Source organism: Gallus gallus, chromosome 4 (assembly GCF_016699485.2).
Source record: "Gallus gallus isolate bGalGal1 chromosome 4, bGalGal1.mat.broiler.GRCg7b, whole genome shotgun sequence".
Classification (NCBI taxonomy): domain Eukaryota; kingdom Metazoa; phylum Chordata; class Aves; order Galliformes; family Phasianidae; genus Gallus; species Gallus gallus.
Window position 1 is genome coordinate 88,941,962 of NC_052535.1, and position 14,500 is coordinate 88,956,461.

General features: G+C 45.0%; 1 protein-coding gene across 3 annotated transcripts in view; it reads right to left on the reverse strand.

Moving 5' to 3' along the window:
* Window positions 1-14,500, reverse strand: part of GFRA4 (GDNF family receptor alpha 4) — a 69,449-nt gene that overhangs the window by 26,611 nt on the left and 28,338 nt on the right. Inside the window, exon 1 of one of the 3 annotated variants that reach the window (XM_040698726.2) lies at window positions 7,708-7,814. The exons of the other annotated variants lie outside the window; for them this stretch is intronic. The gene's annotated coding sequence lies outside the window, so the exon portion shown is untranslated. Of the gene's footprint in view, window positions 1-7,707; window positions 7,815-14,500 lie in introns of those variants that run through there. 3 annotated transcript variants of the gene reach the window in all.

Here is a 14,500-nt window from a genome sequence, read left to right on the forward strand (position 1 = left end):
TAACCTCACCCACTTCTGGATTGTCACCAGGGTGAATCCTATTTTTTAGCTTAATAAGATTTTAGCTTAAGTCTGCATATACCAACTACAAGAGGTGGCAGAAAAGTAGCATTTTTAGCTTTCTAATTCTTATCAAGAATGTGGTTCCAAAGGAGTGGGCAAGGACAAAGAAATGTCCTTTTTATGGAAGCAGGAGAAGGAACAAGGTGAAGTCTGGACCAGCCAGGTGAATAAGAATGGCCAGAAGGGTGACATGCTATGATTTTACTTTGGCATTTGGCAGTAGTCCACGTGATGTGCCCATAAGAATGACTCCTGTGCAATCATGGTAAAATGGGTGCTCCTGAGTACTGTGCTCAAAAAGGAATGGCACATTTTCAGACTAGAAGGTCTTCTAGGGTCTATTCTGAGTCTGGCACTGTTCAATATTCTCATAATGACTCCGATGATGGAATAGAGAATAGATTTATGTAATTTGTGGCTGACAGAAGACAAGAAGGGGGTCACAAGCAATGAGCAGGACAAGATTGGAATTCGAAATGATCTCAGTTTGTTGAAGGCAGTGTTTGAAATCAAGAGGGTGACACTGAACAGAAGCAGAAGCAACAATGGGCAGTCCAATACAAGAGGACGGGAGGGAGAAGTCCAGCAGTAGAGGAGATGTGGCCATGGGGTGGGAAGAGGCCAAGGGCTGAAAAAGGAAATGCAGCAGCATGCAAACAAGAAAACACAAGTTCTGGGACACAAATGCATATCATGGAATCATAGAATCACAGAATCATAAAATGGGTTGTGTTGGAAGGGACCTTCTCCGCTCCAGTGAGCTTTAGCTGGAGTTCAGGTCCAGCTCTTTGGCTGGACAGAACATGTTAAGGAAGATAAAGGAGCTCTTGGAGGAATTTAATGATATTTACAAGTTTTTCTGCAGGCCTGACTTGTGAGGAAAGGCAGAAAGAACTGGATTTGTTTAGCTTAGGAGGATGGCTGTGAAGAAACACTCGCATATGTAAACAAGAAGCAGATAGTGATAGATAGATCTCCACTGTTGTGGGATGTAGGATGAGAAGTAATTCTGAGTAAATGTGTGGCAAGGGAGATTCAGTTAGATATTAAGAAAAATGTTATATGGGAAGTTAAAAAGTGGAACAGATTATGGAGGGTCTGTTCAATTCCCAGCAGTGGAATCACTTACAGAAGCAACTGCCAGAAATGGCTCCTGCATCCTCCCTCTCTGTTGGAGCAGAAAGCTGTGTATGTGCCTTCCTGCGGTGCCTCCCTGCTCCCAGTTCCTATGATCCCATCCAGTAGTGGTTTTGGAAGATCCCGGGGCTGGAAGCCCTTGTGAAGTGAGAACAACTGCCTCAAAACTGAAGAAACCATGCTGGAGTGAGACCCAAATGAAATCATAGAATGGCTTGGGTTGGAAGGGACCTCAAGGATCATCAAGCTCCAACCCCCAGCAACCCCATGAACAAAGTCCGTGTGAATTCTCTCACAGTTAAACTGTTGTCAGCCAGTAGTAACTTCAATGAAGTAATCGAGATGAAGGATTGTGAAACTGAAGGCAAGAAGCCTTTCCAATGTTAGTGACTCCAAGATTCAGATCCAGGAGTACTTCTGCCTTGTTCAGCAATAGGTATATCCAATACTTCTCAGGTTCAGCCATCCAACTGTGTAACAAAGGGAGAAGCTCTTCCCTGCTTTACCAGGCACTAGCACAGCTCCTAAAGCTTTGTATTTGGACACTGGCTACCACCAAACGCTGACACTGCCACCAAAGCAGCAGAAAGACGGCTGGCATTTTTTTTAAGATGAACATTTTTGCACCTGCTGGTGGTCTGTGTTCTCCTTTGCCAGAGAGCTGAGGGAATGAAGGGCAAGCCAAGCCCAGTAGTCCCCTCTGCACCCTCCATCTCTGCAAGCCTGATCTTAAAGCAGAGCACGTAGCATCCCCTTGTACACTCCTGCCAATAGCAAAACAAGTGCAATGCCTTCAAAGGCAGAGGACTCAGTACATGAAGTTCAGCAAGCTCTCCAAGGGAGCCACGTTGCCCACTGAATCAAACAATCCTAAGAGCATGTCAACATCGCTGGTTCATCAGGTGCCAGGACAATTTTCAGGTCACCACTCACACTGTAGAGAAACAAAGAGAAAACTGGATTTTCCTTTTTTGATCTCTGTCACTTTTTGCACCAGCGATGTCGAGTTTGACCTCATGCCAGGCTAACAGCAGTTAGCAGAATGGGACAGCATTAGCACCATGCCTTCATTAGGTTCAACACACTCTTTTTCTATCCTATACATCAAGACATCTAACAAAGCACTGATAAAACTTCCCACCCTGCCTAGCTTGCAAAATACAAGAGCATCCAAGATGGACTGAGACCACTGCACAAACCTGGAACATTCATTTCTAAGAAGTGAATCTCTCCCATTTTTAAAGGGTCATTTATCAGTGAACTCCCTTCTTAATGTGCCTCTTTAAAACACTGTAATGACAGCGCGTTCTGCATCGCACTGTCATGATAGAGAACCCAGCCATATGTCAAGCAGCAAACTGTGACCCCTTTTTCTGTGATTAAGTTCATTTTTGTTCTATCCACTTTTTTCTTTGTACATGATTAACTGGTGAATAAAAAGGTTCTCTTCTTTATTTTTCTTTGCGAGGGCTGAAGCAGTTTTAATCATATATAATTCAACACTTGCTATGTGATTTGCATTCCCTGCTTTAAGATGAATTTGGCACTAAACAACCTCTCAATTATACTCCCCTGCCTCTGTTTTCTCTGGAAGTCACAAAATCTATTCAAACAAAAGCTAACCCCCTTCCCCTCCCCTCCCCTCCCCTCCCCCCCCCCCCCCCCGAAGTTCTATGAAGATGAATGATGATTAAAATCAAGGAACAGAGATCCTTGTCCTAACTTTATGAAACCACAGGGTTCCAAAATATATCCTCCAGTGGCGCTTTTCCAGGCAACCTTGGGTTCAAAGACAAAATTGTGTATACGTCTGTATCAGTCCAGGTCATTGCACCCATCTATCATCCTTTCTTCTTGTGCCCAGACTACTTTTTTTGCTTCTGACAAGAGAAGTTAAACATGAAGGCTGGAGTTTGCAAGCCTGAAATGTAACTGAGGCTGAATAAGGCAGAAACTGAGATTAGAGAAGGAAGCCAAGCTGGAAAAACAGGAGAAGTTTCTGTCTGAAAAGGAAAGGATGAGATAAAGCAGTGAGAAATGATCAGCGATGAAGGACAGCTGGAATTTGGGTATGTGGCAATATATACAACTTTATATAGATGCACATCTGCATTTAAATATGAATATGCATATAAGTAGACACTATCTATATACACATCTTCCTGCCCAGGGAAGTGGTGGAGTCTTCCACCACCATGCAGGGACTCCACCATCCCTGCAGGTTTCGAAGAGAAGGGGAGATCACAGAATCATAGAATCATGGAATTGCTCAGGTTGGAAAAGACCTTAAGGATCATCGAGTCCAACCACAACCTAACCATACTACCCTAACTCTAGCAACCCTCTGCTAAATCACGTCCCTGAGCACCACATCCAGATGGTTTTTAAACACATTCAGGGATGGTGACTCAACACATCCCCGGGCAGCCCATTCCAGTGCTTAACCACCCTTTCTGTAAAGAAGTTTTTCCTGATATCCAACCTAAACTTACCCTGGTGTAACTTAAGGCCATTTCCCCTTGTCCTGTCACCAGTGAGAAGGGACCAGCCCCTCTCTCACTGTAAGCACCTTTTAGATATTGGAAGAGAGCAATGAGGTCTCCCCTCAGTCTCCTTTTCCCCAGACTAAACAGCCCCAGCTCCTTCAGTTGCTCCTTATAGGTAATATTCTCCAAGCCCTTCACAAGCCTTGTTGCCCTTCTTTGAACCTGTTCCAGCACCTCAACGTCCTTTCTGTACTGAGGTGCCCCAAACTGAACACAGTACTCGAGGTGAGGCCTCACCAATGCCAAGTACAGGGGCAGGATGACTTCCCTAGTCCTGCTCACCACACCATTTCCTGATCCAAGCCAGGATGCCATTGGCCTTCTTGGCCACCTGGGCACTCTGCTGGCTCATGTTCAGCCGACTGTCTCCATCAGTACACCAAGGTCCCTTTCCATCAGGCAGCTTTCCAGCCACTCCTCCCCAAGCCTGTAGGGTTGCCTGGGGTTGTTGTAACCAAAATGTAGGACCTGACACTTGGCCCTATTGAAACTCATACAGTTAACCTTGGCCCATTGATCCAGTCTATCCAGGTCCCCCCGTAGTGTCTTTCTCCCCTCTGGCAAATAACACTCCCTCCCAACTTGGTGTCGTGACCCTGCACATAGCAGGGGTGTTGAAACTAGATGATCACTGCGGTCCTTTTCAACCCAGACCATTCTCTGACTCTAGGATATAATTCTATGATAGAGGATACTGAAGTAATTGCAGTGAAGACACTTCTATACCTACATTAACTACAGGGAAAGATGAAAGAATCTCACTTAGATGTGATAGCCCTCAAAGCCAACAAGGCTGATGGGGATAGACTTGCAGAAAACACAAGGTTGGACGTGGTGGAGGGAAAAAGGAGGCTGTGCTGAAGAAGGAAAAAAATAAAGCCATGAGAACCTGTACTAAAGCAAGCAAAAGAACACATTAAAAGCACATTGACGCTGTAAATTCAAGGATTCAGAAGCTGAGACATGCCATGAGTAAAGCAGAAGTGACCTAAATCCACACTTTTCATCTCAAACCAGCACTGTGGTACAGTCTATACTGATAAAGTCCCATAATAAATCCAGTCTGTGTATTGATACACCTTTCCATACCGGAATGCTTCTTATTACGTGTATCAACATTGCTCAGAACATCAGGAGCTGACTGCAACTTTGGCCCAGAGGTGCTATTTCAAGCATCAAACTTGGGTTAATAATGTACCTTTGGAAGAATGCAAGGCCTCGTATCTGTAGTATGGGGTAATATTGGGGGTGCTGCACAAAGCTGTAAGAAAGAGCACTGCAAGATCTAAGCAGTTTTGGCAAGACTTTTCAAATACGTCTCATAGAAGGGAGTGTGAGATAGATATTTCACCCAGCTAACTTAGTAATAAAAGGTATAAATCCAACGTGAAGGCCATAGAACAAGGAAACAGTGGAAACAATCTGTGAGAAAGAAAGGGCAAAAAAAAAATTGCCATGTCTCACAGTTGTTCCAAAAATGAGATGTCAGATTGACTTTCCCTGTGGATGCTGAGTCAAGGCACTGGGCAGAAGGCAAATAGAAATGGGCAGATAAAGAGCTATGGGGCAGTGTGTTAAAAAATACCATATACAGTAAAAGGCAAACATTCATTTGCTATAGGAGGGTGAATCATCTTCCAGTGGAAGAAGATGGGAATCATCTTGCATTCATTTGGTAATTCTCACCTGAGCTATGTATCTACAGTCCTAGAGGACTGTCGCTAGAGAAGCCAATGTATGGATGCTCAGTGCCATTTGAGGTGCTCTAGGGCACCTGAGTCATGAATATGACTGCAGATATGACACATTCATAGAATCATAGAATGGCCTGGGTTGAAAAGGACCACAATGATCATCTGGTTTCAATCCCCCTGCTATGTGCAGGGTCACCAACCACCAGACCAGGCTGTCCAGAGCCACATCCAGCCTGGCCTTGAATGCCTCCAGGGATGGGGTATCCACAGCCTCCTTGGGCAATCTATTCCAGTGCATCACCACCCTCTGGGTGAAAAAATTCCTCCTAATATCTAACCTAAACCTCCCCCGTCTTAGTTTAAAACTATTCTCCCTTGTCCTATCATTATCCACCCTATCCAGTCCTGAGGGAAGTCAGCATATTTGTGGTGTAGCAACTGGAAATAGAGTAGAGCATTAGGTGGGGCATCCATTCAGCTCTAGGTAGGAATGTATATGAAGTCATGGGAGATTAATCCTAGTTAAACCAGAGCAGGATGTTTGCTTGAAGATGCACTGAAACAAAGTGAGATGGCAGTGAAAATACAAGTCCCAGGTGTCAAACAACCCCATTGTTGGGGAAGTAGCAAGATGATAAAAGAGGAGACCTCTGGCTTGTGTCAGGAATTAAATGAAGCATCTGGAACCAGATACAAAGGGGTAGAGATTGCCCAGGGCGGGTTGGACTTTCACAGTGCAGCAAAGTGCCAGTAGTGTTGTCTGCCATAAAGACTGGGTCCCCTGGGAAAGCAACACTTCTGAAACTCCACAGAAGGAAACATTGTCCTAAAGTCAGAATGTCTTCACCTGATTTAGACCTGCATTTATGGCAATTACATTCCTTCCATCCTAGAGATCCCAAGGGATGGAAGGAAATTAAATAATAATAAGTTATTAAGCAAGCTTTGAACTTTCATGCTGAACTTTCTCCTTATGCCCTCCCTATTTCTGTCCTGGAAATCTGTTTTTGGTCTCAGCTCAAATAACCAAAGCAGAATTTTGCTGTAAGAAATGATCTTGTAATCCAAGATAACTTGATCTGTACAAAGGTCTGGTAACTTGCTTGAAGGCTTCTGTTACTTTTGTAAAGCGAGAGTCCACCCAGAGACAAGAGCAAAATCCTAAAATATAATTAAAGGCTTCAAGTTGGCTGCGGTACACATGCAATTATTTATATCATACTTTCAGTGATTATTCATGGGTTTTTTAATGGGATAGGTGGTGGGGAAGGTTATCAGGTTGCAAGCAAACCCAAAATTCGGAATTGCTTGCTGGGGAGAGCTGAGAGGAGGTGATGATGATGGATAATAGAAGAGATGAGCGTAAGGTAAATTGATAGTCAAGGTTTACAGGAACATGTGGACTATTAAAAACTCTATTGCGCATCAGTGAATTTCAGACCCTTAGATTGACAGCACCTTTAAAGGGAAATCACACTTTCTATCATCTAATCAAGGTAAGTAACAGTGTGGTTGGTCTTTCTCCCCGGCTCTCTTTTGACTTCATTTGGCCAGTTTAGAGAAGTTTAATGTTTAATCTGACAGTAAGCGTCATGAAGCTTGAACAGACCAGAGGCAGCAGAAAAGGCCAGAAGTAATAAAGTTCAACATTCCTCTAACAGTCTGCATGGAGTCCAGCTAATCATAGCTCTCCTCGAATGGCATTTGTTATTTCAATAACCCTTCTTTCCCCACATCATCGTACATTGAGTTCTCTCTCAACCCCGTTCCACTCTGCTGAAGGCAATGCACATTTGTGCCAGCATCTGGCTGGGAGGACCCCTTCCTCCATCACGTGGGGAAGAGTAGTTCAGAGCTGCTTGGGTCTCCGCCAGGGACAACACCACCAGTCAAGTCCAGATCCTCTGCTGCTTTTCACCTTATAGAGCCATATTCCACGTCGCAAACCCTACTGCAGTCAGGGGCTGGCATCCCCGGCTGTGTGCGGAGATAAACAATAAGACAAAGGGCTGCAGCAGCAGCTTTTCATCTTAGAAGTGTTTTTTCAGCTGTGGATGAACTCAAAGTTCCCAGTGCCCAAGGAAGATTTGAGCTCCAACACTACTGCCCTACGCAATAGCAGAAAGGTCCCGATGCAGAAGGTTGGGAACCATCAAAAGACACAGTGAGCACAGCGCCCTTGGGAAAGGAATGTTGCTATCCACACATTAAAGCACAGAAATCATGTCAGAGAGATTGCAGCCAGAATGGAATGGGGCTGAGCCTACCTCCAGACTGGATCCATCCATCTCAGGTTGGATATTAGGAGAAATTTCTCCTCCAAAAGAGTGGTGATGCACTGGCACAGCTGCCCAGGGAGTGGTGGACTCGCCGTCCCTGGAGGTGTTCTAGAACAGTGGGAGTGTGTCACTGAGGGATGTGGTTTAGTGGGTAATAATGGTGGTAGGTTGATGGTTAGCCTTGGTGATCCCAGGGGCCTTTTCCAACCTTAATGATTCCATGATTCTTTGAATAGCAGGGTGTAATCTTAAAGGAGGATCCTGCAGGAAATGCAGATGATGGACAGGTTTAGGATGTTGGTGTCGGTGGAAGCTCGTGTGGTCTCATAATGAGTTGTCAGTGGCTGCTACAGAGCAAATGAGACCAAGGAGAGGCAGCAAATTAAGCAAGGCTCTGGGACTGTAGGAGATTGGTGGTTTTGCAGAGGATGGATGTGACAGAACAGAGCTGTTATGCACAGCTTAGAAGTGGGTCAATGTCAGGTTTTAGGAGCAAGAGCCACCAAGGGGAAAGAAGAGGGGAAAGGTCTGGAGCTTGGTGGCTCTCCTATCAGGATCTGCATTACAAGCCAGGATGTGTGAGCACCGCTGTTCTGCTGCTGTCAGCAAGAAGTTGATTAAATCCGTCAGTGCTGCGTGCATGAGTGAGACAGGGGCCCTTCTGAAAGCCAAAGGACCGTATGATTCACAAGTTCAGAGGCCAGGAGGCTGAGCTGACCTCCTCCATAACACAGCTCAGAGGACTGCAGTGGTAATGGCCCCTGTAATTTCTCTTTGGCTCATGTGTCTTTTCCAAAGAAGCACCCACCCTTCTTTGGAAGACCTCAAGAGACAAAGAAATCTGTTATTGTGGGTCGTTTGTTCCAATGGTTAATTACCCTTCTTGCAAAAATGTGCTTCTTTTGGCTCCTTTGGTTGCATCTGGACCAAATTCTTCTCCTGCTTCTTGTTATTGCTTTCTTTGGGAGGTTTAAAAGAAAAGAAAGAAAGAAAGTAATGCTTTTCAGGTTTTTCCTTCTGTTGAAAAACCTTTGACAAAAAGTCTCAGCACCGCACACCTCCCTTCTGCAACAAGCTTTTTTCCTCAAAACCTCTGGCCTTGGAATTACAAATTGTTGCAGAATGATGAATATTTTCTGCAGCTCTTTACCCCACTGATTCAGTGTTTCAAAACCTGCCCTCAGGTGCATGGAGGGTTCCTGTCTCCACTTCAGTGGCATCCAGTCCAGCTCATCTGATCTCCACCAGCACAGAGCTTTTCTTTCTGTGTCCATGCAGGGCTTCAGCCCTGCAGTCATCATATTCTGAGCAAACCATCAGGATTTCTTGTTCACCGTGGCCTCTAAATCCTTCTCCCTCTGCCAAAACATCCTCATTCTGTGAGAAGGGATGGGTTTTTTTCCTCCCACCCTAGAAGCCTGACCTTGTGTTCAGCTGAAGGAAAAGCTCATTGCATCTGCCTTTCTTATGTATCTGCGCTGAGGATCTGTGCCTTCAGTTACTCAATACCTCCACGCTACAGATTGTTATCGTGTCGATATCAGTATCTTTAATCGTGCAATGAAAGACCACATCAGAATGGATATGCATCAGGGGAAAGGAATTAAATAGTATGGGCAGCCTTGGATCTGTCCTGGCCTGCCCCTCCGCTCCCTGTAGGCCACCATGAGGCCTCCTCTCACCCCCCTCTGCTCTGTGCCCAACAAACTATGGGACCTCAGCTGCTACTCACACCTCTTGCCCTCCAGCCCCTTCCCCACATCTTCGTAGCCTTCCTTTGGATGCTCTCTAATGGTTTTATGTCTAGTTCTGGGCACAGGACTATGTCTACCTGGGGCTGATTTACCTGGCCAAGGAGTATGCCCAGGGTCAGATATCAGTGCCATCAATATGATGTGCACTGGGGCACAGAGAGCCTCCAGTGTTAAAGGAGCCAATTCAGAAGTATTTAATTAAAGGAGATTGAAACTCTTATATCCTTGAGGGGCTTCTGATCATTTCAATGTGGTTTTGACTGCATTTGGACCTGGATCTGCTTTCTTTCATGGTGCTTCTGTCTCACACCACAGACATCACAGACATCCCCTCTGAAATGCTCATTTCACAGTCAGCCAAGTCCAGTTTTCCTGCAGCTCCTGTGGGGCATTTTCTTGGGGATAGACTAAGTAGGAGGAATTTTGAACTTCCTCCTAGCCTGTTTAGTTCTTCTGGGCTCAGCAAACATTGTCTTCAAGTGTCCTGTATCTCCTGCAAGTCTGGCTAACGGTTGGGATCCAAGCACTGAACTACATCACCTTTTCACCAGTGATACAGGATAGTGCAAGGAGTCACATGTAATACTGCACATAAATTCAAGGTCACACTGGACAGGGCTCTGAGCACCTAATGGAGCTGTGGATGTTCCTGTTCATTGCAGAGGAGTTGGACCAGACAGCCTTAAGGGTCCCTTCCACCTCAAACCATTCCATGATACCCCATTCCTACTGGCCAGAGGAAACTAAAAATCAGTTCCCAATCCTAATGTTATGGAAGGTGCCCAAATGTCAATGCCAAGGCTGGTCTTGGATTCTAATGCACTTCCTTCATGGTTTCTTCTAGGAAGGGAATTTTAATTTCCTGTAAGTGTCCAGATTTAAAGAATGCCACTGCAAGAACATTTCTGGGATAACACTGATGGGCTGCAGGATTCTGCTTGGCTGCAAGATTACTTATTTCTAAGATCATTGAGTTGCCTTTAAAGATGGATTCTCCAAGCTAAAGTCTCGGGATTTTAGGCAGATTGCAGACTTAGTTGTTCACCAGCCCCATGTTCTGAACTGGGCACTATTCCTCTCCATCTACCTCCAACTCTGTCAAATAGTCCCTCTTTCTTTAGATCACTTTGGCAACCTTTTCAGGGGGGCATTTTGTGCTAAATTTTTGCTGCTTGTGCATTCCTAGCTTCTTGTAGTGCCAAAAATTTCCCAGTTCCATGAGACGAGGAGCCAGGATGCGACTGACTCAGACTGCTCTCCTGAAGCTGTGCTGATTTACACCAACCCAGGGGAACACCGCTATAATTCTCCTCTCCTTTGAGTGAGTAGCCACAGTGACAACAGACTGAATAGATGACAAAATAAAACAGCTCGTGAATCTAGAACATGCAGCTGGAATTTCCCCAGCGGAGTCACAGTGTGAAACATCCAAAACAGGCCCATGAAATATGAATTAATGTAAGGACAAGGTTTTAATCGCAGTTACACAACTTTAAAGCTGCAGTAATTCCACAGAGCTCAGCCTGGTGACTCTGGATTTTTGCTCATGTGGCAGATGCCTCTCGTATACAAAGAACAGACACTGGTCTCATTTTGCTGGTGTGAATTCTGCAGTGAAGTCAGTAGTGTAGCAAAAATATTAAAGACAAATAAGAGATTAAAGACATCTTTCATGGGTTAAGTGACTTGCTGGTGTGACTGGTCAGCTCTGTTCCTCTTCATAGAATCATAGTATCATAGAATCATTGAATGGCTTGGGTTGGAAGGGACCTCAAGGATCATCAGGCTCCTAACCCCCACCACAGGCAGGGCCACCAACGTCCACCTTCCTCCTCTGGAGGCTATGGCCCTACCAGCAAGGTTATTGCACGGTCTCTGCTCTGAATATTCAGTGATGTCGTTGTTGTGCTGCAAATCAGAAGTAAATAATACGACAATGAAAATCAGGACAGTCAGTTCTCATCTGCCCCTAATTTACAAAGGGCTGTGTCTAGTGGAGTAGAGCAGAATGACCTCCTGCTGAGCACTGCAGATGTTTGGCTGCTCTAAGAGCACAGTGAGCTACGTTCAGCAGCAGGAAAATCATGCAGTGAGTGTGTCTGTCACATCCTGCTCTTTGCAGCACAAGAGCCAACTCTTTATCAGTCACGTGGAGCTCACAGACCATGAGCCACACTCTACCCTGGTGTCACCACTCTAAGGTCATTGGGAGACTGACTTTGTATGAGGGCACACAGTGATAAAACAAAGGGAACAATTTTAAACTAATAGAGGAGAGATTTAAATTAGATGTTGGAGGATATTCTTTACTCAGAGGGCAATGAGGTCCCAGCAAAAGCCATAGATGCCCCATCCCTGGAGGTGCTCAAGGCCATGGATGAGGCCCTGGGCAACCTGATCTGGTGGTTGGCAACTCTTCCCACAGCAGAGAGTTGGAACTAGATGATCTTTGATGTTCCTTCCAACCCAAGCCGTTCTATGATATATGATGACTGGATTGCATGTGGGATCATGAATTTTGGCTTGGGAGTGGAGAAGGCAGCAGCTTCTTTTGGAAGCACCCTGCTCATATCCAGGTAATAATGTAGAGACCTCTCAAGTGTTGAATCTTGTTGGAGTCCTAACAACAAGCAGATGTGACTTCATGCACAAGAAGTTATTTCGTCCATGAGTAATCCCAGCAGTTACCACTCAATGTAGACACAGTGAAGGTAGATTTGTACACTTGCACGCTGCTAACTAACTCATATGTCATCAAGAGAAGGAACACAGTCGAGAAATGAGCATTCCTGGCCTGAATGTTGCCTAGATTTTTCTTCACATCCAAGTTTTCTTCCTACAGAGACTCAGGGTAGCTCAAAATAAAGAGCAGTGTGTGGTGAACCTATGGTGGGACAGGTCACGGTACACCAATGGGAACAGGAATGGAAGATTTCCTATGATCTAATAATTTATACAAAGCCTGGGATACACAATCGTAAAACACCTATGGAAATGAGGTGCCCACATTGCATAAGTGCTTCTGAATATAGAGCTCATTATGTGAAAAACACAGCGGTGCTCAGGTCCAGAAGAACAATAGATCAAGCAGGAAATCAATGGCACTTTTAGTAAATTAAGGAAAATACTGCATTGACTTTATATGTGCATGGCTGGGGAGAGGGAACCAGGCTAAAAATCTCATGTAGACCAAAAACCAGGGAGCTTCCTCACATTCTCTAAACAAGCCCTCAACCTTTTTCCTATGTTTTGCTTTGGACAAGGCCTATTTTGAGGAGGAAATGTCATCCCAAATAGCAAATGTTTTAGAAAAATCTGCTGTTGCCAGTAAAGAGTTAATCTATCTGTATGTTGACACTAGCTCTGATAGCTGCATTCAGCTCTAAGCATGTGCCGGGATGGCTTAGGGTCAAAACAAGGCATTTTTTTAATTGGAAGTGGAGGTGGAATGGAGATTTAAGGAAAACTGGAGATGTGGGACACTGCGCTTTCAATACAGCCTTTTGTCCAGATTAGACTCTCCTTTTCTAGTCTGAGGGAGAGGAGTGTAGAAGTAAAATGGGCTTGCACAGAGTAAGTGGAGATGCACAGACAAAGAGAAGGATGTTTTTACCTCTGAATTGAAAACCCAAATGTCCCCACACCATGATGAATGTGGACTCTGAACTACTGAACTATGGCCGTGGTGAGTCCTGTAATCGGGCTCAGTTCTGTTCTGAGTTTCACAGCTGGATTTCCTCTCCCAGCATGCTCTACAGATGCTGTTCAGGATCCAAATCACCTCATTCTCAGCCAAAAACGTTTTCTCTTTTGCCAAAAAGTCAGCGTGAGTGTCTCTCTTGCCTCTGGTTTTGTCAATATTTCCCACCGAGGAGAAACAAACTCCAAAGGGTTTGCAACCTGTTCTGCTCAGTTGGAATAAACGCCTGCTTGGTGGGTTTGGTCATAGGGCTGAGGATGCCCCACGGCCAACATCTGGGCGGCCCCATAGCAAACAACTGCCTTGTTTTTGAACTGATGCTGCTGAGTTGCAAGCTGCCTGGGTGGCCTTTGGATGCAGCCTACAAAGGGCTCTTTTATCAGAGCGACCACACAGGGACATGGTCAAAATGCTCTTTTTTATTGTAAGGATGCAATAGTGTGAGTGCATTCTACAGCATGCAATGCTATGTATGCTGTACAGCATATGGAACCCAGCCCTCAGTGCACCCAGTGACTTCAGTGCCTGATCACAGGCTCTATGCAAAGCAACTGCAACTCCTGATCTTGCCTCATGTTTAGTCCACGATATCTTGCCATTTGCAATGGATGGATGATCCCTCAGCTGCTCAAGGCTGCAACCACATCTACCTGCACCTCCCCTCCAGCAGAAGGAACACCATCCTGCAAATACTTCCTCTCAGTCTGGGCTAAGGGATGGGGCCCAATGATAGCCAGCGATGTCCAACTGTATGAGAAATATGCATTTCTTACTGCAGCCTCAGATATCTGCAATTATTACCCCATTGTACTCTCAGACCCACTGACAATCACAAGCCAGTACTGGAGGAGGTAAAACTTCATAACTGTTTTTCAGTGAGTCTATCTAGTATAAGAAAAATAAGTCTGATGCAAGGCAAGTTGTAGCATGGACTTCAGCATGGAAAATTCCCCCTTTCCTACAGATCCTCAGATTCCCTCTTCTTGCTAACTAGCCTGCAAAAAACCGGGTACAGAGAAGATACTTTGCTTAGAGAACTGGGTACAGCAGGGCTCCTTGGAAGAAATCTTGCACTCCCTTCCCCCTCTTGGTCGTGTGCACTTAGCAAATGTGCTTTTAATCTCATTAATATTGTTTGAAAGAAGCAGTAGTGGATGAATCATCTGATGCAAATGAAAGAGTTTAGGGAATACATGCATTTTCATTAGCCTAACTTCTCCTCCAGCACTATGTATTAGTATGGAATTAATCCATTAATTCTATTGATTTCTATTAATATTGTGCATTCCATCAGTGCTCGATTCCCCATGGATTCCCAAGCCCTCTC